The sequence below is a fragment of the Lithobates pipiens genome, unplaced genomic scaffold (assembly GCF_037356315.1).
Source record: "Lithobates pipiens isolate NorthernLeopardFrog02 unplaced genomic scaffold, aLitPip1_a1.2 Scaffold_47, whole genome shotgun sequence".
In the NCBI taxonomy this organism is placed as follows: domain Eukaryota; kingdom Metazoa; phylum Chordata; class Amphibia; order Anura; family Ranidae; genus Lithobates; species Lithobates pipiens.
In genome coordinates, this window is record NW_027507871.1 from 3,450,220 (window position 1) to 3,477,378 (window position 27,159).

At 50.8% G+C, this 27,159-nt stretch overlaps 1 protein-coding gene and 1 long non-coding RNA gene across 2 annotated transcripts in view; both read right to left on the minus strand.

Annotated features, from left to right (window-relative positions):
- LOC143956943 (NACHT domain- and WD repeat-containing protein 1-like) overlaps positions 1–27,159 on the minus strand; it is a gene marked incomplete in the record, with an annotated part of 331,576 nt that overhangs the window by 199,306 nt on the left and 105,111 nt on the right.
- LOC143956953 (uncharacterized) lies at positions 167–25,384 on the minus strand. The gene is made up of 3 exons (XR_013270026.1): positions 25,289–25,384; positions 5,453–5,544; positions 167–295 (listed from the first exon to the last, which is right to left on the minus strand). It is a non-coding gene; the product is annotated as an uncharacterized LOC143956953 (long non-coding RNA).

A 27,159-nucleotide genomic window follows, 5' to 3' on the forward strand; every position in this document is an offset into this window, starting at 1 on the left:
CTTTTTTCGTGCGCTAAAAAGTGCCGATAATGGCCGATAATAAATTTGTATTCAATTACATTCATTTCAAAAAGTCAAATATACATTTATATATAATTTTATTTTATTTTTTTTAAACTGTCATTATCGGTTTTGGCCAAGTGCACCCTGAATTGTAGATTTCGGCACCAAAATTTCCCCATTCGGTGCACCTCTAGCCAAAATGTAAAAAAACAAAAAACAAAAAAATAAAAAGTTTTTTTCCTTTAGTTATACTTTACCTGACATTATATGAGGATGGAAGTTCATCCTTGATCTGCAGATAAATAAAAACGGAGTAGAAATAAAAGGGACAATGTTACTTTGTATCTTGATTTCCCGTTTGAACGGTGTTGATAAACACTGAGTTACATTTTAGGGGTTTTTGTGTTTTGTTTATTTTTGGACAGCAGCTGCTGCTATAGCTTTCTATTCACATAGCAACTCCCAGCTTTCAATTTAACCCCTCGCCTACCGGTCCAATCCGATAAATTTTTTAGCAAAAAAATAAAAAAAAGTGTATCAGAACCCCCAAACATTAATATTTATTTATTTATATATATATATATATATATATATATATATACACATACATATACACACGTGTGTCTATATATATATATATATATATATATATATATATATAAAATCTATTATAATTATTAAAAACATTTTAAAGCAGAGGCCTTAGAGTGTTTTCACACTGAGGCGTTGGGGGCGTCGGCCGTAAAGCGCGGCTATTTTATAATTGGCACTATTCGGCCGCTAGCGGGTGCTTTTAACCCCCCCCCCACTTGTAAGGGTTAAAACCACCCACAAAGCACCGTTGCATCTGCGTTTTGCTGGCGGGTCGGCGGCACTGCCCATTGATTTCAATGGGCAGGGGCACTTTAGGAGCCATGTATATACCCCTCCTACAGCGCCGCAAAGATGCTGCTTTTTTTTTTTTTAAGCGTCCTGCAAGTGCACCTCCCCCCCCCCGGTGTGAAAGCACTCTGCCTTTCACATTGGAGTGAGAGGAGGGGGTCTTTACAGGCGCTATTTTTTAGCGCTATAGCGACTGTAAATCGCCTCAGTGTGAAAGCAGCCTTAGAGAATAAAATAGCGGTTGTTGCGATTTTTTTATCTCACACTTTTTTTTGCGCAGTGATTTTTGAAACGTAGTTTCTTTTTTGTAAAAAAAAAAAATACATTTTGATGAGCAAAAAACAAAAACAAATCACAATTGTTTTTGGGGGGGTAAAACATGAAAAAGATGATGTTAAGCCCAACATGCCACTCTTTAAAATTGCGCACGCTCGTGGAAAGGTGCCAAACTACGGTACATAAAAATCTCCATAGACGATGCTTTTCAAAATTTCTACATGTTAACCAGTTTAGAGTCCTAAGTGCTAGAATTATTGCTCTCACTCTAATGCTTAGAGGCGATAACTCCATGGTTCATTTAAAACAACACGGTTTACATATGTGGGTGTGACCTATGTATGCGTTCACCACCGTGCGCAAGCACGGCGGGGTGGGGGGGGGGGGTGCTTAAAAAAAATATATATATTATTTCATGCCATTTTTTTAAATTTTACATTGTCCCTTTACACTTTTTTTTTTAATCACTTTTATTGCAATTGCAAGAAATATAAACATCCCTTGCGATAGCAATACAGCATGACAGGTCCTGTTTATGGGGAGAAGTGGGGTCTATAAGACCCCCAAATCTTTCCTCTACCTTTAAAAGCAAAAAAAAAAAAAAAAAAAAGACATGACATTGCGTTGGTCCTCCAAGGCCAGAGAGATGATTGGAGGCCACCTTGCCTTCACTGATCTCTATTGCAAGCCATCCCTGGTGCCAGGCAGGGGAGCAGAAGGACGCTTTCGATTAATGATGTTTTATAGGTCTGTGTGACACATACAATGCCCTGAACCAGTAAAAAATAAATAAATTATATTATATTATATATATAATTATATAATTAATATATTAAAATATATTAATATAATATATATATTAATATAATATATATATATATATATATATATATATATATATATATATATATATATATATATATATATATATAATTAATATATTATTAGTGATGCACCGAAATTTCGGCCGCCGAAACATATCGGCCGAAAATGCCCTTTTCGGCAATTTGCCGAAAGAGAAAAACGGCCGATAATGGAGCCGAAAATGGGGCGTGGCCTGGGTGGGGGGCGGGGCTCCGCCCCCCGCCCCCTGGCGACGCCCATCATAGCGCAGGAGAGCCACCTCCGCCGCCTTTTTGATAACAGCGCCGGTGTTCTGCCTAATAGAGTCCGCCTATCAAATGCTGTCCGCTCCGTACTGCGCATGCACAGTACGGAGCAGACGAAGCTTCGGAAAAACTCCGAAGCTGAACGGCGCCTGCGCCGTGAGTGGAGGAGGTAGCCCCACTATCGAAGCGGACATAGGGTTAAGAATTTTAGAGGGCCCCTCGCGGGCGAGCTTAGCTCGCCACGCTTCGGGCTCCGCCTCGCTCCGCTCGGCTCTTTTTTATTCTAACTCTATATCCACTTGGATGGTGGGGATAGAACCTGGACTCACGGCGCAGGCGCCGTTCATCCTCGGCAATTTTCGGAATCTGTGTTCCTGTGTACTGCGCATGCGCAGTACGCAGGGGACACCATCTGATGGAGGACACTATTTTACAAGACACCGGGAACATCACAGCTTTCATTTCAATTGCTGTGTGTTCCCGGCCGTGCGCCGTCACACGCAGCCCCTCCCCCTTGTCCGGGCACTTTGATAGACAGATCATCCGCAGGATTGGACGGATGATCTGTCTATCAAAGTGCCCGGATAAGGAGGAGGGGCTGCGTGTGACGGCGCACGGCTGGGAACACACAGCAATTGAAATGAAAGCTGTGATGTTCCCGGCGCTGTTATCAAACAGGCGGCGGAGGTGGCTCTCTTCCCTGCACACAGTGCACAGGCTGGCTGCAAAATGGCACACTTGCTGCAATGGGGCACACTGGCTGCAATGGGGCACACTGGCTGCAATGGGGCACACTGCCTGCAATTGGCTGCAATGGGGCACACTGGCTGCAATTGGCTGCAATGGGGCACACTGGCTGCAATGGGGCACACTGGCTGCAATTGGCTGCAATGGGGCACACTGCCTGCAATTGGCTGCAATGGGGCACACTGGCTGCAATTGGCTGCAATGGGGCACACTGCCTGCAATTGGCTGCAATGGGGCACACTGGCTGCAATTGGCTGCAATGGGGCACACTGGCTGCAATGGGGCACACTGGCTGCAATGGGGCACACTGGCTGCAATGGGGCACACTGGCTGCAATGGGGCACACTGGCTGCAATGGGGCACACTGGCTGCAATGGGGCACACTGGCTGCAATTGGCTGCAATGGGGCACACTGGCTGCAATTGGCTGCAATGGGGCACACTGGCTGCAATGGGGGATGCCTCCTGTACCACGTCCTCTGTCTCTGACCATCTCCTGTTCCATGTCCCCAGTCTGACCATCTTCTTTACCACGTCCCCAGTCTCTGACCACCTTCTGTACCACGTCACCAGTCTCTGACCATCTCCTGTACCGTGTCCCCAGTCTCTGACCATCTCCTGTACCACGTCACCAGTCTCTGACCATCTCCTGTACCGTGTCCCCAGTCTCTGACCATCTCCTGTACCGTGTCCCCAGTCTCTGACCATCTCCTGTACCGTGTCCCCAGTCTCTGACCATCTCCTGTACCGTGTCCCCAGTCTCTGACCATCTCCTGTACCGTGTCCCCAGTCTCTGACCATCTCCTGTACCGTGTCCCCAGTCTCTGACCATCTCCTGTACCGTGTCCCCAGTCTCTGACCATCTCCTGTACCGTGTCCCCAGTCTCTGACCATCTCCTGTACCGTGTCCCCAGTCTCTGACCATCTCCTGTACCGTGTCCCCAGTCTCTGACCACCTCCTGTACCGTGTCCCCAGTCTCTGACCACCTCCTGTACCATGTCCCCAGTCTCTGACCATCTCCTGTACCGTGTCCCCAGTCTCTGACCAACTCCTGTATGTACCGTGTCCCCAGTCTCTGACCATCTCCTGTACCATGTCCCCAGTCTCTGACCATCTCCTGTACCGTGTCCCCAGTCTCTGACCATCTCCTGTACCGTGTCCCCAGTCTCTGACCAACTCCTGTACGTACCGTGTCCCCAGTCTCTGACCACCTCCTGTACCATGTCCCCAGTCTCTGACCACCTTCTGTACCATGTCCCCAGTCTCTGACCACCTTCTGTACCATGTCCCCAGTCTCTGACCACCTTCTGTACCATGTCCCCAGTCTCTGACCACCTTCTGTACCATGTCCCCAGTCTCTGACCACCTTCTGTACCGTGTCCCCAGTCTCTGACCACCTCCTGTACCATGTCCCCAGTCTCTGACCACCTCCTGTACCATGTCCCCAGTCTCTGACCACCTCCTGTACCATGTCCCCAGTCTCTGACCATCTCCTGTACCGTGTCCCCAGTCTCTGACCATCTCCTGTACCATGTCCCCAGTCTCTGACCATCTCCTGTACCGTGTCCCCAGTCTCTGACCATCTCCTGTACCACGTCCCCAGTCTCTGACCAACTCCTGTACCGTGTCCCCAGTCTCTGACCATCTCCTGTACCATGTCCCCAGTCTCTGACCATCTCCTATACCGTGTCCCCAGTCTCTGACCATCTCCTGTACCGTGTCCCCAGTCTCTGACCATCTCCTGTACCGTGTCCCCAGTCTCTGACCATCTCCTGTACCGTGTCCCCAGTCTCTGACCATCTCCTGTACCGTGTCCCCAGTCTCTGACCATCTCCTGTACCGTGTCCCCAGTCTCTGACCATCTCCTGTACCGTGTCCCCAGTCTCTGACCATCTCCTGTACCGTGTCCCCAGTCTCTGACCATCTCCTGTACCGTGTCCCCAGTCTCTGACCACCTCCTGTACCGTGTCCCCAGTCTCTGACCATCTCCTGTACCGTGTCCCCAGTCTCTGACCACCTTCTGTACCATGTCCCCAGTCTCTGACCACCTTCTGTACCGTGTCCCCAGTCTCTGACCACCTCCTGTACCATGTCCCCAGTCTCTGACCACCTCCTGTACCATGTCCCCAGTCTCTGACCATCTCCTGTACCATGTCCCCAGTCTCTGACCACCTCCTGTATAAAAATATTTTTTAAAAACAGTCATTTTCGGTATCGGTGCTGTTTCGGTTTTCGGCCTAGTGTATTTTTCATTTTCGGTATCGGTTTCAGCACCAAAAAACCCATTCTTATATTAATTATATAAAAACAAAAAACAGAGAAAGAAGAAGAAATCTCTCACTAGGTCTGCTGCAGCACTGCTATACCTTCTACACCCCCCCACCAGAGATACGGTGGTCACAAAGCTTTATAGAAAATCGGCAGATGACACTCACCCCTCCCCACTTCCTTGCAGGGAAGTCTCCGCAGCGCAGGCACAGCAGCGATGTTTGGGTTCAGATCATGAAGAATTATTCAGTTCAGCAATCTGTAAAAAAAAAAAAAAAAAAAAAGGACAATAGAGCGGTGGTGTTATATCTGCCGGTTGTGGAAGTAGTAAAGTCCCATCACTGTCCACCCACTACTAATCCCGTAGTAAAAGTTTTACATGTAATAAGTACGGCTTCTTCCAGTTTTTAAAATTAAAATAACAAGCAGAGACACACGGGTCCCAGAGACAGCGCGGACCACTTACATTGCGCTGCGCGACTCGCGCAAAATGCGCAGTAGGGAACCGGGAAGTGAAGCTGTAAAAACGCTTCATTTCCTCATTCCCATAGCAAAGATGGCGGCGGCAGCAGCATCCGAGGACCGGTTCGGCCTCCGGGTGCCCGACATCGCTGGACCCCGGGACAGGTAAAGTGTCCTTATTTTAAAAGTAAGCAAGGGGGGCAGGATTTGTAGCCGCCGACTTTTAAAAAAATAAATTTTTCATGGGACTTCCGCTTTAAGATCCTGGCCTTTCCTTTCCTAGTAGAGCTTCGCGATTAATCGTGATCGCAATTTTTTTCCCCCCGTTTAAGTATTTCCCAGTTCTTTCTATGCGGAGAATTCTCTTTGCTCGGCTGAAGCCGTCAAATGAAAAAAAAAAAAAAACGGGCAGATTGCAAAGAATCACAAGATTCTTTAGCAGTGGAACTGAGGCTGGGTTCACATTGCAGCGGTTTATGAGAACCGGATGTGATTCGCACCGCACTGCAGTGCAAATCACATCCGATCTCTTGTGCGATGCGAGTTCAGCCATACAGATAGTATACAGATAGTATACAGATAGTATGGCTGAATTCGCATCGCACCCACCCCAAACTCGCACAGGACCCTTTTTTTCGGTCCGCGGCAGAATCGGATCGCATTGGGTGTTCACACCATGCGATCCGATTCCTGTCCGAGTTTGCAGATCGCACTCCGATATGCAAACTGATCTGGGGGGGGGTGTCATTAACTTTTCACTGACACTCCCAGCAGTTCGCATAGGGCAGTGTGAACTGCCGGCGGGAGGCATGCGATGCGGGGGGAACCCGCCGCGAATTCGCAGCGTTCCCGCATCGCTGCAGTGTGAACCCAGCCTTAAAGCGTTTGTATAGTCAACATTTTTACTTTTACATACAGGTAGGCCTATAGGTAAAAAAAAAAAAAAAAAAAAAAAAACAACAACTCCTAAACCTGTACGTTTTAGGAGATGTTCCCCCTGCGATCAACTGCTGCGCACAGGGGATTCTCGGCTGAAAGCCCGGCAGATGGCGGACTTTGCCAGAAAGAAATCTCCCGCGTGCATGCACGGGAGTGACGACGTCGCGGCTCCAGCCACTCATAGCGCCGGAGCCGCTGTGCCCAGAAGACACGCCGAGGCAACATGTCAGCTCCCTCGGCGTGGACCAGGTGAGATACCGGCACCTCGTTCTAAGGTAAGTATTTCATAATGAGCTAGTATGCACCGCATTATGCCTTTTGCCTAAGGGCCGGTTCACACAGCGGGCGATGCGAGGCGACACGACTCGCCTCGCCTCGCAAGTCGCCCCCGTTCTGTACAATGGAACCGTTCTGAGAGCAGCGACTCGAGTCGCTCCGACTCAGAAAAAAGGTTCCTGTACTACTTCTGGGCGACTTGCATTGACTTCTATACAGAAGTCATCTGCAAGTCGCCGCCGAGGCCGCCGCAGGTCGCGGCGAGGCAAGTCGGAGACGCCTCGCCGCGCCTGCAGTGTGAACCGGCCCTTACAGGTCTTAAAAATGTTTTTAAAAAAAATGTCAGCAGGTTTACTTCAAGTATAAACATTGTAACAATTTGTCCTTTACAGCAAAGGAATAAACTTTGGTGTGAAAATGAGGGAAGTTTCACCACTTAAACACTAAACCTTTTTCTGACATTTGTTGGTTTCAAGTTAAAAATATTTTTTTTTGCTAGAAAATTACTTGGAACCCCCAAACATTTTATATATATATATTTAGTAGAGACCCCCCTAGGTCAGGGATCTGCAATTAGTGGACCTCCAGCTGTTGCAAAACTACAAGTCCCATCATGCCTCTGCCTGTCATGCTTGTGGCTGTCAGAATCTTGCTATGCCTCATGGGACTTGTAGTCCTGCAACAGCTGGAGGTCCACTAATTGCATATCCCTGGCCTAGAGAATAAAATGGCGGTTGCTGCAATATTTTATGTCACACTGTACTCGCGCAGCTGTCATTCAAATGTAATTTTTTTTTTGGGGGGGGGGAGGGGGGGGGAATTACACTTTAATAATAGTAATAAAAAAAAAAAAAAAAAAAACAGTAAAGTTAGCTTAGAATAAAAAGATTGCGAATCTCGTGGTGTAAATCTTTCACATTCACATGTAATGTGAAAGATTTACACCGCGAGAATCACGGTCTTTTTATTTAAAGCAAAAAAAAAAATGGCGATTGTCATTCTGCCCAGAATCGTGCAGCTCTATTTCCTAGGTGTACAGAACATAAAACCGGGACCAACATTTAGGCCTCTCATGCACACTTTTTTTTTTTTTTTTTTTTTTTAAATACCAGAAACGAAAAATGCTTATAAACGAAACGCGGCTAAACGTGGGTTACCGCATTTAGCGCCTGAAACGTGGAAATCGGCATCTCAACACATTTATTTTTTTTGCTTTTGAAGAAACGCAACTGTCTAAAAATGGCAATAAAAGCGATGGTGTACACCAGGGATATGCAAATTAGTGGACCTCCAGCTGTTCCAGAACCACAATTCCCATGAGGCATAGCAAGACTGACAGCCACAAGCATGACACCCAGAGGAAGAGGCATGATGGGACTTGTAGTTTTGCAACAGCTGGAGGTCCCGCTAATTGCATATCCCTGGTGTACACGGTCACATTGGATGAGGTCGGGACAGTTGAAAAAAAAAAAAAAAAAAGAAAAAAAGAGTCCAACTGCCTGCGAACGCACGTTTAGCAGCTTCCCGCGTACATGGGGCCTACAATGACAAAATTCAAGGGGTGTGAATACTTTTTCCAGGCACTGAATAAATGATATATACACGGATCAGCCATTTGATTATGAAACCCAATATTGAGTAGCGCCCCTCCCCCCCAACTTGTCCTCCTCCCATACGGCACGCCGGTGCCCTCTCTTCCCCAGGTAAGTGACCTCTACAAAAGATAATGTCCAATCAGACCAGGCCCCTTTCTTCCACTTCTGATGGCCATTGTAGGCACTTTTGGCTGTGGAGACGGCTCAGCATGGACCAGTCCAGGGCTACACCACGATGCTGCGCGCCGCCCCGGGCTCTGACACCTTCCTATCACAAGCAGCCATGTGAGCTCGGATATCTCCTCTATGGATTCGGAACCACACACAACCCAACATCCATCAATCCACCCCCCATGACCCAATCACCGGTTCTTTCATCGGCACACACCAAGCCGGTCCCGACCACTACAGACCAGACAGACTTGCTCTGACTACAGTCTGGCCCCGGTCTAAGTCCCAGAAATCCTTTCACTTGCCCATTTCTGCCGCTTTCAACACATTGACTTCAGGGACAACATGTTCACTTGCTGCCTAATGTATCCCACCCACTTTCAGATGTCATAGTAACCAGATAATGTTATTTACTTTACCGCTCAGTGGTCATAATGTTAAGGCTGATCACTATAAGAAGACAGAAATATCACAGAGCTTTGCTTGTTCCATCATCTTCCCTTGGCGATGGTCCAGCTGTGTGCCGGGACTAAAACACCAAACAAGTGCCGCCGCCGCCGCCGCCACTCACACCGGGAAGAGTAATAAATCATTGGCAGCGATGATCGCCATTCAGACCAACGTGAGGAATGTTCAGCGCAGACTTTCCCGGGTTACACAAAACGCATCCGGGAGGAACAGCCGACGTCTGTCTGGAGGAAAGTCCCCGCTAATCTGTTCCATATGAGGAGAGCAAAACAAAGGCTCAGCGATCCCTGCGCCTCCCGACTACCAATACACCGGGCCAGGAAAGACCACACTGCAACCGCGCCACACGCGCACACTGCAACCGCACCACACTGCAACCGCGCCACACGCGCACACTGCAACCGCACCACACTGCAACCGCGCCGCACGCGCACACTGCAACCGCGCCACACTGCAACCGCGCCACACTGCAACCGCGCCACACGCGCACGCTGCAACCGCACCACACTGCAACCGCGCCGCACGCGCACACTGCAACCGCGCCACACGCGCACACTGCAACCGCGCCACACTGCAACCGCGCCACACTGCAACCGCGCCACACTGCAACCGCGCCACACGCGCACACTGCAACCGCGCCACTGCGACCGAGCACACGCACGCACACTGCAACCGCGCCACTGCGACCGAGCACACGCGCGCACACTGCGACCGCGCCACTGCGACTGAGCCACACGGGCACACTGCAACCGCGCCACTGCGACCGCGCCGCACGCGCACACTGCAACCGCGCCGCACGCGCACACTGCAACCGCGCCGCACGCGCACACTGCAACATATATTATAAGAGCTGCACGATTCTGGGCAAAATGAGAATCACGATTTTTTTGCTTAGAATAAAAAGATCACGATTCTCACGACATAAAATCTTTCACATTATACAAAAAAAAAGGGGGGGCTAACTTTACTGGTTCGTTTTATTTTATTTTTTATCCCTTAAAGTAATTTTTTTTTTTTTTTTTCATTGCATTTCAAAGATTGCTCTACTAATACAGTATGACATAAAATATTGCAACAACCACCATTTTATTCTCTAGGGTGTCTACTAAAAATATATTATGTATGTGGGGGGGGTTCCAAGTAATTTTCTAGCAAAAAAAAAAATAAAAAATAATGATTTTAACTTGAAACCAACAAATGTCAGAAAAAGGTTTAGTGTTTAAGTAGTTAAACTTTTTTTCACTTACACACAAAGTCTTTTCCATGGACAAATTGTTACAATGTTTATACTGAAGTTCAGCTAATAAAGAATGTTGCGATTCTCGTGTTGCGATTCCCGTGTTGCGATTCCCGTGTTGCGATTCCCGTGTTGCGATTCCCATGTTGCGATTCTCGGCAGACTGCCTGGATTTTTCCTTCCTTTCTTCTGATGGCTTCAGAAGAGCCGAGAGAATTCTTTGCATAGAATCGGGAAAGACTTTAGTCAAGATCACAATAACGATTCTTGGTGATTAATCGTGCAGCTCATATATATATATATATATATATATATATATATATATGTATATTGCCGTCTTGAAGTGGTTAAAGTGATATTAAAGGCTTTTTTTATTTTTTAAACATTCAGCATGTTATAGTTCCCGGCTCTGTAATGGATTTGCACAGAGCAGTCCGGATCCTCCTCTTCTCGGGTGCCCTGCAGGGACTCCTGGCCCCTCCCCCCACAGCAACCAGCTTGCAATGGGGGGGGGGGGGGGCACATAAGCAGTCTCACTCCCGAGCAGTGGCTCTGCATCTCCACTCACACACAGAGCTGCGGCTCAGCTCTGCCCCTTCTCTCTCATTGGCTCACTGGTTGTAATTGACAGCCAATGACTCCCACTGCTGCCTCAGCCAATGAGGAGGGGGGAATCCCTGGAGAGCCAAGGTTCTTGTGCACGTTGCTGGATGGAGATGGGGCTCGTGTAAGTATTAGGAGGGCACACACGCATAGAATTGTAGGAAGGTAAAAATCCTCGAGCCTTTAGAACCATTTTAAATGGCAACACCTCTGAAAAGCAATACACGTTTGGATTGCTTTTCAGGAGGTGTCTGACAGGTGGTGAAGAGACAATACGACTCCTCCTCAATGCCGGGTTTAAAGTGATATTAAACCCAAAAGCAAACATTTATTACATTGCAGCTTACCAATTCTTATGGCTGCATTCGTTATTTTTTAGGTTTTCTTTTATTTTCATCTGGTGATCCGGTCAATAAGTCTGTGTTTTTTTTTTTTTTTTTTTCAAAAGCACAAGCTCTCCAGCACAAAGTATCAGTTTACAGGGATGAGACAAACCATTTACCACTAGACAGGGGTGCTTACAACGATCAGCTTTTATGCAAAACCTTTATCCCAAAAGGAAAAAAAAAACATTTCCTGTAAATGATTATAAAGTGTGATCTGGAGTTAGTGCAGCTAAATCTGCTTCTCCATCTCCCCCTCCCCTCAGACTGACAATGCTGCTGTCCAAAGTTGCCCCCTGTACTCCTTCATCCAGAGTGGAGGGGGGCGCTCTAATACAGGGAGGAGTGTCACTGCCCGGATCACCAGGTGAAAACAGTGAGAAAAAAAAGGCTAAAAGAGAAAACGAAAGCGGCCGCCACATCTAAATGATCAGTAAGCTGCAATACGTGACATTTTTAGCTTAGGGTTTAATATCATTCGGACCAAACAAGCGGATCACCGCACTAGCGGGCACGCCCTCGGGGGGGGGGGGGGGGGGGGGGGTATGAAGCCTCATATATTATTTATTTTTATACTAGCAATGGCGGTGATCATCTTGTGCTGTGACCAATCACCAGTCCAGCCGGTGCACCCCCTACCCGGCCCGGAGCAGCATCACATATTAGATGTGTGACTGGGGAGCCGCTCTGCCGCCGTACTCATATGAAGGGGTCGGCAAGTGGTTAAAAAATACACACACACCTCTATGCTGCAGCTGTACCACGTCAGCTCTAAGCCAGAGAACTGAGTGATCATGTGACCACTGATTGCTCGGTTCTCGGTCTGCGGAGGGGAGTGAATGTCAGTCACTGCTCTCCAGCGATCACTAGAGCCTCAGGCGCTCAGCTGAGAGCAGGAGCCAGCTGTCAATCAGGCAGTAGGGTGAATCTCGACAATATTGTCAGGATATTTCCAGAGCCTGGAGCGGCTCAACTCTGGGTCACGGGAGAGCAAAAGAAAAAGTGCACAACAGGAGAAATAGAACCAAAAAAAGGTTTTGCCCAAACTTCACTTATAATGCTGATTAAATCATTATATGAAACCCCAAGCAACGTTCATGTGGACAGTCTTATGTGACATCACACAGCTGCAGCTTCCGTCCCCATCAACCAACAGCGACTGAACTCAGGAGAACGGCTACAACTCTACGAAACAGATTTTATATAATGTGGGAAAGAGCCAAGCCGGGGTATTTTTAGCTGTGTCCCATCTGGGAGAAATCTCCTTACTTCCTGTCCCACAGACCAAATAGGAAGTTAGAAGAAGCGGATTCCATTAAGTGGAGGCGCCTGTGTGAAAAATGGACTCCACCTTTCTGTTGTGAGAGTCTCTGTGCCACACGGAGCATGGAGAGGAGAAAGAGCAGCAAATAATTGTCTGAGGATTTGTGGAGAAGCATGGACAATCTCACGTTTACAAGTCCATCTCCAGAGATCTCCCGGTGTCCCCTGTGCCCAACATTGTCAGGAAGTTCCCAGCCCGTGTCCCCAGAGATCTCCCGGTGTCCCCAACATTGTCAGGACGTTTCCAGCCCGTGTCCCCAGAGATCTCCCGGTGTCCCCTGTGCCCAACATTGTCAGGACGTTTCCAGCCCGTGTCTCCAGAGATCTCCATCTTCCGGTATCCACCGTGCCCAACATTGTCAGGAAGTTCCCAGCCCATGTCCCCAGAGATCTCCCGGTGTCCCCTGTGCCCAACATTGTCAGGAAGTTCCCAGCCCATGTCCTCAGAGATCTCCCGGTGTCCCCAACATTGTCAGGACGTTTCCAGCCCGTGTCCCCAGAGATCTCCCGGTGTCCCCAACATTGTCAGGACATTTCCAGCCCATGTCCCCAGAGATCTCCCGGTGTCCCCTGTGCCCAACATTGTCAGGACGTTTCCAGCCCGTGTCTCCAGAGATCTCCATCTTCCGGTATCCACCGTGCCCAACATTGTCAGGAAGTTCCCAGCCCATGTCCCCAGAGATCTCCCGGTGTCCCCTGTGCCCAACACTGTCAGTAAGTTTCCAGCCCGTGTCCCCAGAGATCTCCATCTTCCAGTGTCCACTGTGCCCAACATTTTCAGGAAGTTCCCAGCCCGTGTTCCCACAGATCTCCATCTTCCGGTTTCCACTGTGCCCAACACTGTCAGGACGTTTCCAGCCCGTGTCCCCAGAGATCTCCATATTCCGGTGTCCCCTGTGCCCAACATTGTCAGGACGTTTCCAGCCCGTGTCTCCAGAGATCTCCATATTCCGGTGTCCCCTGTGCCCAACATTGTCAGGAAGTTCCCAGCCCGTGTCTCCAGAGACCACCCGCTGTCCACTGTGCCCAACACTGTAAGGAAGCTTCCAGCCCATGTCCCCACAGATCTCTATCTTCCGGTGTCCACTGTGCCCAACACTGTAAGGAAGCTTCCAGCCCGTGTCCCCACAGATCTCCATCTTCCAGTGTCCACTGTGCCCAACATTGTCAGGAAGTTTCCAGCCCATGTCCCCAGAGATCTCCATCTTCCAGTGTCCACTGTGCCCAACATTGTCAGGACGTTTCCAGCCCGTGTCTCCAGAGATCTCCATCTTCCGGTGTCCACTGTGCCCAACATTGTCAGGAAGTTTCCAGCCCGTGTCCCCAGAGATCTCCATCTTCCGGTGTCCACTGTGCCCAACATTTTCAGGAAGTTTCCAGCTCGTGTCCCCAGAGATCTCCATCTTCCGGTGTCCACTGTGCCCAACACTGTCAGGAAGTTCCCAGAGATCTCCTGGTGTCCCCTGTGCCCAACATTGTCAGGAAGTTCCCAGCCCGTGTCCCCAGAGATCTCCATCTTCCAGTGTCCACTGTGCCCAACACTGTCAGGACGTTTCCAGCCCGTGTCTCCAGAGATCTCCATATTCCGGTGTCCCCTGTGCCCAACATTGTCAGGACGTTTCCAGCTCGTGTCTCCAGAGATCTGCATCTTCCGGTGTCCACTGTGCCCAACATTGTCAGGAAGTTTCCAGCCCATGTCTCCAGAGACCACCCGCTGTCCACTGTGCCCAACACTGTCAGGAAGCTTCCAGCCCATGTCCCCAGAGATCTCTATCTTCCGGTGTCCACTGTGCCCAACACTGTAAGGAAGCTTCCAGCCCATGTCCCCACAGATCTCTATCTTCCGGTGTCCACTGTGCCCAACACTGTAAGGAAGCTTCCAGCCCGTGTCCCCACAGATCTCCATCTTCCAGTGTCCACTGTGCCCAACATTGTCAGGAAGTTTCCAGCCCATGTCTCCAGAGATCTCCCGGTGTCCCCTGTGCCCAACACTGTCAGGAAGTTTCCAGCCCGTGTCCCCAGAGATCTCCATCTTCCAGTGTCCACTGTGCCCAACACTGTCAGGACGTTTCCAGCCCGTGTCTCCAGAGATCTCCATCTTCCGGTGTCCACTGTGCCCAACATTGTCAGGAAGTTTCCAGCCCGTGTCCCCAGAGATCTCCATCTTCCGGTGTCCACTGTGCCCAACATTTTCAGGAAGTTTCCAGCTCGTGTCCCCAGAGATCTCCATCTTCCGGTGTCCACTGTGCCCAACATTGTCAGGAAGTTTCCAGCCCGTGTCCCCAGAGATCTCCATCTTCCAGTGTCCACTGTGCCCAACACTGTCAGGAAGTTCCCAGAGATCTCCTGGTGTCCCCTGTGCCCAACATTGTCAGGAAGTTCCCAGCCCGTGTCCCCAGAGATCTCCATCTTCCAGTGTCCACTGTGCCCAACACTGTCAGGACGTTTCCAGCCCGTGTCTCCAGAGATCTCCCGGTGTCCCCTGTGCCCAACATTGTCAGGATGTTTCCAGCTCGTGTCTCCAGAGATCTGCATCTTCCGGTGTCCACTGTGCCCAACATTGTCAGGAAGTTTCCAGCCCATGTCTCCAGAGACCACCCGCTGTCCACTGTGCCCAACACTGTCAGGAAGCTTCCAGCCCATGTCCCCACAGATCTCTATCTTCCGGTGTCCACTGTGCCCAACACTGTAAGGAAGCTTCCAGCCCATGTCTCCAGAGATCTCTATCTTCCGGTGTCCACTGTGCCCAACACTGTAAGGAAGCTTCCAGCCCGTGTCTCCAGAGATCTCCATCTTCCGGTGTCCACTGTGCCCAACATTGTCAGGAAGTTTCCAGCCCGTGTCCCCAGAGATCTCCATCTTCCGGTGTCCACTGTGCCCAACATTTTCAGGAAGTTTCCAGCTCGTGTCCCCAGAGATCTCCATCTTCCGGTGTCCACTGTGCCCAACACTGTCAGGAAGTTCCCAGAGATCTCCTGGTGTCCCCTGTGCCCAACATTGTCAGGAAGTTCCCAGCCCGTGTCCCCAGAGATCTCCATCTTCCAGTGTCCACTGTGCCCAACACTGTCAGGACGTTTCCAGCCCGTGTCTCCAGAGATCTCCATATTCCGGTGTCCCCTGTGCCCAACATTGTCAGGACGTTTCCAGCTCGTGTCTCCAGAGATCTGCATCTTCCGGTGTCCACTGTGCCCAACATTGTCAGGAAGTTTCCAGCCCATGTCTCCAGAGACCACCCGCTGTCCACTGTGCCCAACACTGTCAGGAAGCTTCCAGCCCATGTCCCCAGAGATCTCTATCTTCCGGTGTCCACTGTGCCCAACACTGTAAGGAAGCTTCCAGCCCATGTCCCCACAGATCTCTATCTTCCGGTGTCCACTGTGCCCAACACTGTAAGGAAGCTTCCAGCCCGTGTCCCCACAGATCTCCATCTTCCAGTGTCCACTGTGCCCAACATTGTCAGGAAGTTTCCAGCCCATGTCTCCAGAGATCTCCCGGTGTCCCCTGTGCCCAACACTGTCAGGAAGTTTCCAGCCCGTGTCCCCAGAGATCTCCATCTTCCAGTGTCCACTGTGCCCAACACTGTCAGGACGTTTCCAGCCCGTGTCTCCAGAGATCTCCATCTTCCGGTGTCCACTGTGCCCAACATTGTCAGGAAGTTTCCAGCCCGTGTCCCCAGAGATCTCCATCTTCCGGTGTCCACTGTGCCCAACATTTTCAGGAAGTTTCCAGCTCGTGTCCCCAGAGATCTCCATCTTCCGGTGTCCACTGTGCCCAACATTGTCAGGAAGTTTCCAGCCCGTGTCCCCAGAGATCTCCATCTTCCAGTGTCCACTGTGCCCAACACTGTCAGGAAGTTCCCAGAGATCTCCTGGTGTCCCCTGTGCCCAACATTGTCAGGAAGTTCCCAGCCCGTGTCCCCAGAGATCTCCATCTTCCAGTGTCCACTGTGCCCAACACTGTCAGGACGTTTCCAGCCCGTGTCTCCAGAGATCTCCCGGTGTCCCCTGTGCCCAACATTGTCAGGATGTTTCCAGCTCGTGTCTCCAGAGATCTGCATCTTCCGGTGTCCACTGTGCCCAACATTGTCAGGAAGTTTCCAGCCCATGTCTCCAGAGACCACCCGCTGTCCACTGTGCCCAACACTGTCAGGAAGCTTCCAGCCCATGTCCCCACAGATCTCTATCTTCCGGTGTCCACTGTGCCCAACACTGTAAGGAAGCTTCCAGCCCATGTCTCCAGAGATCTCTATCTTCCGGTGTCCACTGTGCCCAACACTGTAAGGAAGCTTCCAGCCCGTGTCTCCAGAGATCTCCATCTTCCGGTGTCCACTGTGCCCAACATTGTCAGGACGTTTCCAGCCCGTGTACCCAGAGATCTCCATCTTCCGGTGTCCACTGTGCCCAACACTGTCAGGACGTTTGCAGCCCGTGACACTGGAGCTCATCTCCCGGGGCGTGGACCAAACAGAACAATTCATCAAAGATTGTAACAAAGGATTGTGGGAATGGTGGATAAAGAACTTTGATCAATTTCCGAGCAAAGCCAAACTGACCCTCAGGCACCGTGTACAAGGGGTGTCCATTGGCACTATACGTCACCATCAGAATGAAAAGGGCACTATGGTAGGAGACCCAGGAGGACCCCGCTGCTGACACAGAAACGTAAGAAAGCCAAATTGGAGTTTGCCAAAACTTACCTGAGGAAGCCAGAATCCTTCTGGAAGAATGTGTGGCGGACAGACGAAACAAAATGACATCTTTTTGGTAAAGCCTGTCAGTCTATTGTTTTCAGAAATGAGGCCTTTAAAGAAAAGAATTGAGTCCCTCCAGTCACACATGGTGTGGGGGGTATTGATGTTTTGGGGTTGCTATGCTGCTTCAGGCACTGGATGGCTTACGAAACCTGAAGACTACCAAAGAATTGTGGGGTGCAATGTAGGGCCCAGTGTCAGAAAGTTGGGTCTCTGTCAGAGGTCATGGGTCTTACAGCAGGACAATGACCCAAAGTACACATCAAAAAGCCCCCAGAGATGGTGTGAAACAAAGTGCTGGAGAGTCCTGAACTGGCCATCAATGACTCCAGACTTAAATCCCATAGAGCTCCTGTGGGGGGTTAAGGGACCTGATCCGGGACACCAAGCCAAAAACAGGGGGAACAGATCATCCGGGACACCAAGCCAAAATCACGGGGAACAGATCATCTGGGACACCAAGCCAAAATCACGGGGAACAGATCATCCGGGACACCAAGCCAAAATCGTGGGAACAGATCCGGGACACCAAGCCAAAATCATGGAACAGATCCGGGACACCAAGCCAAAATCATGGGAACAGATCCGGGACACCAAGCCAAAATCATGGGAACAGATGCAGGACACCAAGCCAAAATCATGGGAACAGATCCGGGACACCAAGCCAAAATCATGGAACAGATCCGGGACACCAAGCCAAAATCATGGAACAGATCCGGGACACCAAGCCAAAATCATGGGAACAGATCATCCGGGACACCAAGCCAAAATCACGGGGAACAGATCATCTGGGACACCAAGCCAAAATCACGGGGAACAGATCATCTGGGACACCAAGCCAAAATCACGGGGAACAGATCATCCGGGACACCAAGCCAAAATCGTGGGAACAGATCCGGGACACCAAGCCAAAATCATGGAACAGATCCGGGACACCAAGCCAAAATCATGGGAACAGATCCGGGACACCAAGCCAAAATCATGGGAACAGATGCAGGACACCAAGCCAAAATCATGGGAACAGATCCGGGACACCAAGCCAAAATCATGGAACAGATCCGGGACACCAAGCCAAAATCATGGGAACAGATCCGGGACACCAAGCCAAAATCATGGAACAGATCCGGGACACCAAGCCAAAATCATGGGAACAGATCCGGGACACCAAGCCAAAATCATGGGAACAGATCCGGGACACCAAGCCAAAATCATGGGAACAGATCCGGGACACCAAGCCAAAATCATGGAACAGATCCGGGACACCAAGCCAAAATCATGGGAACAGATCCGGGACACCAAGCCAAAATCATGGAACAGATCCGGGACACCAAGCCAAAATCATGGGAACAGATCCGGGACACCAAGCCAAAATCGTGGGAACAGATGTGGGACACCAAGCCAAAAACAGGGAAACAGATCTGGGACACCAAGCCAAAATCGTGGGAACAGATCCGGGACACCAAGCCAAAATCGTGGAACAGATCTGGGACACCAAGCCAAAATCCTGGGAACAGATCCGGGACACCAAGCCAAAATCGTGGAACAGATCTGGGACACCAAGCCAAAAACTCAAAATACATGTCAAGGAAGCCAACATTTCCAGGTAAAGATAATCATTCACTGACTTTTTCTGGGATGAATATAATCCCCCTCTAACTAAATGGAAAATAGGGAAAGGCCATCATCACCAGGGCAGGAAAATAGGGAAAGGCCATCATCACCGGGGCAGGAAAATAGGGAAAGGCCATCATCACCGGGGCAGGAAAATAGGGAAAGGCCATCATCACCGGGGCAGGAAAATAGGGAAAGGCCATCATCACCAGGGCAGGAAAATAGGGAAAGGCCATCATCACCAGGGCAGGAAAATAGGGAAAGGCCATCATCACCAGGGCAGGAAAATAGGGAAAGGCCATCATCACCAGGGCAGGAAAATAGGGAAAGGCCATCATCACCAGGGCAGGAAACGGTGGAGGTTGTTGCCACCAGTACAGCAGCAGAATAGGGGGCCGAGACCAGCTGCAGTCCTGGATTAGCAGTCCTCTGCACTCCAAACAGTGGCAGTGAAGGAAGTTGGGTGCCACACAAGGCCCTAAAATGCATTCCCAAAAAGATTACCAGTTGAAAAAAACAAACAAAAACAAAAAAACGAATGCAGTCACCACATCTAAGAAAACGAACACAGTCGGGCACAGATAGGCTGCACTGAAATACGACATTGTACATTTGTGTTCTGATACACTGTAACAATATGATCCCGAAATTTTTAAACTTGTAGTTTCTGTATATAAATGACATGACCCCCCGACCCCATCCCCCACACACCCATTGCACTCCTAGCTTCTTGTTATTTTTGACCCCTTCAGGATTCTGTCTTATGCAAGAATGACATCCCAGTTACCTGGAATACCGACATCATACATCGAAGGGGGCCTTGGGGTACCCTACAGTGGCAACCTATGTAGGAGGGGTATTAAACCGGAAGCTCCACTTGTTTGGGGGGGGGGGGGTGCACCTGTTTGACACTCCCACCTCGGGGTGATTCCGGCACGGTGAAGTCACCCAGAAATTCCGCCCCCCCCCTCCCCAACCATTCACTAAGCGCAGCCGGGAACTGGCTGTGAACCTGCAAGGCTGCTGGTCTCCCTTACAAAGAATGGTGGTGGCAACCCGAGAGACAATCAAAACAATCGTCTGGGGGGAGAGCAGAGCTGGATCCTGGGACAGGTAAGTGTTCTATTATTAAAAGTCAGCAGCTATGGGATTTGTAATTTTTTGGTGGGGGGGGGGGGGGGGTGGCTTCTCTTTGGATAGGGATGGGGGGGTGGGGCGAACCTTTCCTCCCCTCTAAAAAAAAAAAAAAACAGAACTTGTGTGCATCTCTGCATTCTAATTTAACTTAAAGCAGAGCTCCCCCCAAAAAGGGGACGCTTTACCTATCTGCCCCCCTCCACCGCCACATTGGGGGGGGGGAGCGGGTACCTGGTTTTGACAGATACCCGCTCCCACTTTGCAGTGAGATCACCCAGGAGATTCAGCCTCCCCTCCTCCTTCCCCCGCACATGTGCAGTAGGGAACCAGCTGTGGAGCCGCAGCACTTCACTGCCAGTTTGTCTCACAAGGAATGGTGGGGGGGGGGGGGGGCACCCGAGAGGCAGCACCTGAGAGATGGGCTGGGGTGAAGACACCGCTGGATCCCTGGAAAGTGTCCTAATATTAAAAGTCAGCAGCTGCGCTATTTGTAGCTGCTGACTTATTTCTCTGAAGAAGCCCGGAGCTCCTCTTTAATCCTGCCAACCACTGGCAGGGAGGGTGGGCTTCCATCGGAGGGTCTGTACTCCTGTACTGAGACAGCCCCACAGTCCCAATTATGGGACCGCTGTCAGAGCCAATCACACTGATCATGTGACAGGTACACAAATGCATGGATTGGGGGGAGGAGGGAGGGGAGATACTGCGGTGCACAGAGCGCGCTCCCAGTACAGAGAACGGGACAACTCTCCGCCCGGACTAATGACAGCCAATGGGACCAGTTCCTAATCATGTGATTACTATGACAGTCAAATACAGTGGTCACATGATCACTTATCCTCCCCCAACACCTTCCTGCCCGGCCTAAATGACAATGACAGCCGGGGGGGCGGGGGGCACTGCTGTTCCAGGAGGACGTCACGGATAACCTCCCAGAATGCCGGGGCGATCTGCCACAATGTACACGCCCACTGCCCGTACCGTGTGACCATCACTGTGACCAATCACAGCAGACCACATGGCAGTTGTAAACAATGGACGGCTTCCTTTCATTGTGTACAATTGTGTTAGCTGTGAGTGGTGATGGTGATCACATGGTACAGACTGGGCCAATCACATCAAAACACACTGAATGAATGAGTTTCATTCAGTGAAAATGTTTATATCAACGAAATTCATTGCTATAAGCAATCCTAATGTGTAAAAAAAGAAACAAAAAAAGGAAAATCCCGACCACTTCCCCGGAGTAGTGCAGTGTTACTATGGAAACATTATATTGATCTGGTCACAGTGTGTTAAAAAATAAAATAAAAAAACAACAATCATAGAAAAAACAAAAACAAAAAACAAAACACTAATTAAAAAAAATGAATAAAAAATGGTTACAATGTTTTTTTCTCATACTGTCTCCAGTTCACATTGTTCCCTATTATATCCCCACAGATGACAAAACACCTCCCCGTGTTATGGAGTAAAAGGGGGAGGGGTTAGGTTGTCACTCTGGGAGAGGAAGTGAGGTCATGGCAGGATCACCAGAATCAAATGAAGGAAAAAGAGTGAAGTAGTGCAGCCGGCACATCCAAGGACTACAATCCCCCAATGATTGCTCAGATATGATCTACCGCCGTCCAAACCTCGTACCTTCCCCGAGAAGAGTTGTCACTTAAGATGTTGCCTCACTTCCTGTCCTGTGACACTCACATAGGAAAGGAACGATACCAATGTCAGTAATACAGGAAGCGGGGGTCCCCGTTGTCACCGATACAGGCAGCTGGGGGGCACCGTTGTCACCGATACAGGAAGCGGGGGGCACCGTTGTCACCGATACAGGAAGCGGGGGGCACCGTTGTCACCGATACAGGAAGCGGGGGGCACCGTTGTCACCGATACAGGAAGCGGGGGGCACCGTTGTCACCGATACAGGAAGCGGGGGGCACCGTTGTCACCGATACAGGAAGCGGGGGGCACCGTTGTCACCGATACAGGAAGCGGGGGGCACCGTTGTCACCGATACAGGAAGCGGGGGGCACCGTTGTCACCGATACAGGAAGCGGGGGGCACCGTTGTCACCGATACAGGAAGCGGGGGGCACCGTTGTCACCGATACAGGAAGCGGGGGGCACCGTTGTCACCGATACAGGAAGCGGGGGGCAATGTTGTCACCGATACAGGAAGCGGGGGGCACCATTGTCACCGATACAGGAAGCGGGGGGCACCATTGTCACCAATACAGGAAGCGAGGGGCACCATTGTCACCAATACAGGAAGCGAGGGGCACCATTGTCACCAATACAGGAAGCGGGGGGCACCATTGCCACCAATACAGGAAGCGGGGGGCACCATTGCCACCGATACAGGAAGCGGGGGGCACCATTGCCACCGATACAGGAAGCGGGGGGCAATGTTGTCACCGATACAGGAAGCGGGGGGCAATGTTGTCACTGATACAGGAAGCGGGGGGCAATGTTGTCACCGATACAGGAAGCGGGGGGCACCATTGTCACCGATACAGGAAGCGGGGGGCACCATTGTCACCAATACAGGAAGCGAGGGGCACCATTGTCACCAATACAGGAAGCGAGGGGCACCATTGTCACCAATACAGGAAGCGGGGGGCACCATTGCCACCAATACAGGAAGCGGGGGGCACCATTGCCACCGATACAGGAAGCGGGGGGCAATGTTGTCACCGATACAGGAAGCGGGGGGCAATGTTGTCACCGATACAGGAAGCGGGGGGCAATGTTGTCACCGATACAAGAAGCGGGGGGCACCATTGTCACCAATACAGGAAGCGGGGGGCACCATTGTCACCAATACAGGAAGCGGGGGACACCATTGTCGCCAATACAGGAAGCGGGGGGCACCATTGCCACCGATACAGGAAGCGGGGGGCAATGTTGTCACCGATACAGGAAGCGGGGGGCAATGTTGTCACCGATACAGGAAGCGGGGGGCAATGTTGTCACCGATACAAGAAGCGGGGGGCAATGTTGTCACCGATACAAGAAGCGGGGGGCACCATTGTCACCAATACAGGAAGCGGGGGGCACCATTGTCACCAATACAGGAAGCGGGGAGCACCATTGTCACCAATACAGGAAGCGGGGGGCACCATTGTCACCAATACAGGAAGCGGGGAGCACCATTGTCACCAATACAGGAAGTGGGGGGCACCATTGTCACCAATACAGGAAGCGGGGGGCACCATTGTCGCCAATACAGGAAGCGGGGGACACCATTGTCACCAATACAGGAAGCGGGGGACACCATTGTCGCCAATACAGGAAGCGGGGGGCACCATTGTCACCAATACAGGAAGCGAGGGACACCATTGTCACCAATACAGGAAGCGGGGGGCACCATTGTCACCAATACAGGAAGCGGGGGGCACCATTGTCACCAATACAGGAAGCGGGGGGCACCATTGTCACAAATACAGGAAGCGAGGGGCACCATTGTCACAAATACAGGAAGCGAGGGGCACCATTGTCACCAATACAGGAAGTGGGGGGCACCATTGTCACCAATACAAAATACAGGAAATAAGGGATACTTGTCACCAGTACAGGAAACAGGGGATACCAGGGTTACCAGCACAAAAAGTGTACCTCCTCAGAGGGGCCAGACCCTGGCTGAAGGGATACACTGCCCTGTGATGTCATACTGGCCTATATTGTTGTCACCGCTACGGGAAGTGAGGGGTCTTGTTGTCACCGCTACGGGAAGTGAGGGGTCTTGTTGTCACCGCTACGGGAAGTGAGGGGTCTTGTTGTCACCGCTACGGGAAGTGAGGGGTCTTGTTGTCACCGCTACGGGAAGTGAGGGGTCTTGTTGTCACTGCTACGGGAAGTGAGGGGTCTTGTTGTCACCGCTACGGGAAGTGAGGGGTCTTGTTGTCACCGCTACGGGAAGTGAGGGGTCTTGTTGTCACCGCTACGGGAAGTGGGGGGTCTTGTTGTCACCGCTACGGGAAGTGGGGGGGTCTTGTTGTCACCACTACGGGAAGTGGGGGGTCTTGTTGTCACCACTACGGGAAGTGGGGGGTCTTGTTGTCACCACTACGGGAAGTGGGGGGTCTTGTTGTCACCACTACGGGAAGTGGGGGGTCTTGTTGTCACCACTACGGGAAGTGAGGGGTCTTGTTGTCACCACTACAGAAAGTTAGGGGTCTTGTTGTCACCACTACAGGAAGTGAGGGGTCTTGTTGTCACCACTACAGGAAGTGAGGGGTCTTGTTGTCACCACTACAGGAAGTGAGGGGTCTTGTTGTCACCACTACAGGAAGTGAGGGGTCTTGTTGTCACCACTACAGGAAGTGAGGGGTCTTGTTGTCACCACTACAGGAAGTGAGGGGTCTTGTTGTCACCACTACAGGAAGTGAGGGGTCTTGTTGTCACCCCTATAGGAAGTGAGGGGTCTTGTTGTCACCCCTACAGGAAGTGAGGGGTCTTGTTGTCACCACTACAGGAAGTGAGGGGTCTTGTTGTCACCACTACAGGAAGTGAGGGGTCTTGTTGTCACCACTACAGGAAGTGAGAGGTCTTGTTGTCACCACTACAGGAAGTTAAGGGTCTTGTCACCACTATGGTAAGTGAGGGGTCTTGTTGTCACCATTATAGGAAGTGAGGGGTCTTGTTGTCACCACTATAGGAAGTGAGGCGTCTTGTTGTCACCACTATAGGAAGTGAGGCGCCTTGTTGTAACCACTACAGGAAGTGAGAGGTATTGTTTGCCATCACTTCCTGTTCTGATATCCACAATAATGGAAATATGGAACAGCAAGCCTGCAGGAAGTAGAAGTCCTGGACAATGAAGACAAAGGTGGCTCAGAACTGTGATCCCAGTGTACACCATCCCCTGCCCCATTGTACGGAGGGGGGATGGAGGAACACACGGGGCAGGATTGGGGCCCCTTGGAGGACCCCCAGGGGGGCAGAGCCGGGCACAATGCAGACACAAGGCCTCCTCAGAGGGGCCCGGGCCCCGGCTGGAGGGGAATACACTGCCCCGTGACGTCACAGCGGCCTATATACACACACACTTACCTCACACGTTATCACCTCGCTCCCTCTCAGCCTCCGGGTTCCCCCAGCTCCTTGCACCGCTTCCGCTTCCGGTCCCCCCGGGGAAGCGCGTGAACCGGCCTGCGCGCGACACCCCCCTCCCCTCCGCTTCCTGCCGCGTGTATGCGCAAGCTCAGGCTCCCGCCGCCGCCGCCATCTTGTCTAAGGGCATCAATGAGGAGTTCCCCCGCCAAACAGCAGAGCGGAAAGACCCCACAAGGATGCGGCGGCGCCAGGAAAAGATAGATTTGTTTAGTCGAACTTATCGCCGCGTTTCGGTGACCGATAGATCGGTATAGAAAGAACGGTTTGCCCTCATCCAAAATGTCCGTCCGCTTCCCCCAGACGCTGACGTCACCGGAGCGACGGCCGATGTCTGAGGAATCCGCAGCCCCGAGTCTGGCCACGCCCCCTGCCTGCTGGACGAGGGCGGGTATTTTTTTTTTTCGGGGCCGCCATTTTTTTGCAGCAAATTATCTTTATTGACAAATTGTTTATTGTACAGTGCTGCAAACTCCCGGGATGTGAGGAGAGATGAATGGCTGCGGAGCTGCGAGGCGATACTGCGGCCTGGTCCGTCCTCAGTGCCTCACAGTGTACACAAAGCATCATTACCCCAAGAGAACCTGTCCCCATTCATATCATACTCTAATAAAATGGTTCACACAACCTACTGAGGAGAACAAAGAGAACCTGTCACCACTCATATCTATATAGTGTAATAAAATGGTTCACACAGCCTACTGAGGAGACATAAAGAGAACCTGTCACCATTCATATTCATATATTCTAATAAAATGGTTCCTAGGGCCCACAAAAAGCTTTATCAGCTGCTGAGGAGACTGAAGAGAACCTGTCACCATTCATATATTCTAATAAAATGGTCCACACAGTGCACACAAAGCATCATTACCCCAAGAGAACCTGTCCCCATTCATCTCATATGGTAATAAAATGGTTCACACAACCTACACTGAGGAGACTGAAGAGAACCTGTCACCATTCATATCCATATATTGTAATAAAATGGTTCACACAGCCTACTGAGGAGAACAAAGAGAACCTGTCACCATTCATACCCATATATTTTAATGTAGCGGCGGCTCCTGAAGAGCGCGCGCTATGCGGTTTTTCTAAAATGAAAGTTGCCTAAATTACAGTTTGTTTTGGGTGTAATTATCTAAATTGGGCCTCCTCATCAGTCTGACTGGACTGTGAGATGTTCAGCCTGGCCACAGGGGGCGCTGTCTCTTCTGGCAGGCATGGAACTATGGTCTGGTCAGGCGCTTAAGTTACTCTCTCTCTCGGAGCCAGCCCAGTGGGAGCGGGTGCTCTCGCTGTGCTTCTGGGAGAGGGTACATAAGCTGCGGACGTCATGTGGTTCGGGGTTCCGTTCCAGAATGATGTATGTCTCCATGGTCCTGGTCCTCCTGACCAGCCCCCAGTAAGGCTATGGCCTGGGGTGCGGATCCACCTGACTTTGATGTCTCGGGGCTGGCTAGCCCAAGGCAAGGAAACTAAAGGAGGATTCTGAGGTGGTTGGGTGCCGTCTCCGGTTCGGGAGAGACCCATTGGACTTCAAGCATTCCAGGGGAGGACTCTTCAGAAGAACACCACGTACGGGTTGGTTTTCTTAACAAGAGCCTGGAAGGGCTGAAGTAACTGAGAGAATCCGGTCTTGCGGATATCGCCAAGCAGGCTGAAAGATCCGGGTATCATACAAGTGTTTAAGTTTAGTTTCCTACGTGTTCTACACCAACGTCTGTGGCAGAGACTTTGTTCCTGAGGAAGCACCTTGTTGGCTGCTAGGCCTTGTGAGAGACGGACTGTCCAACCTGAGTGACCATCCAGCT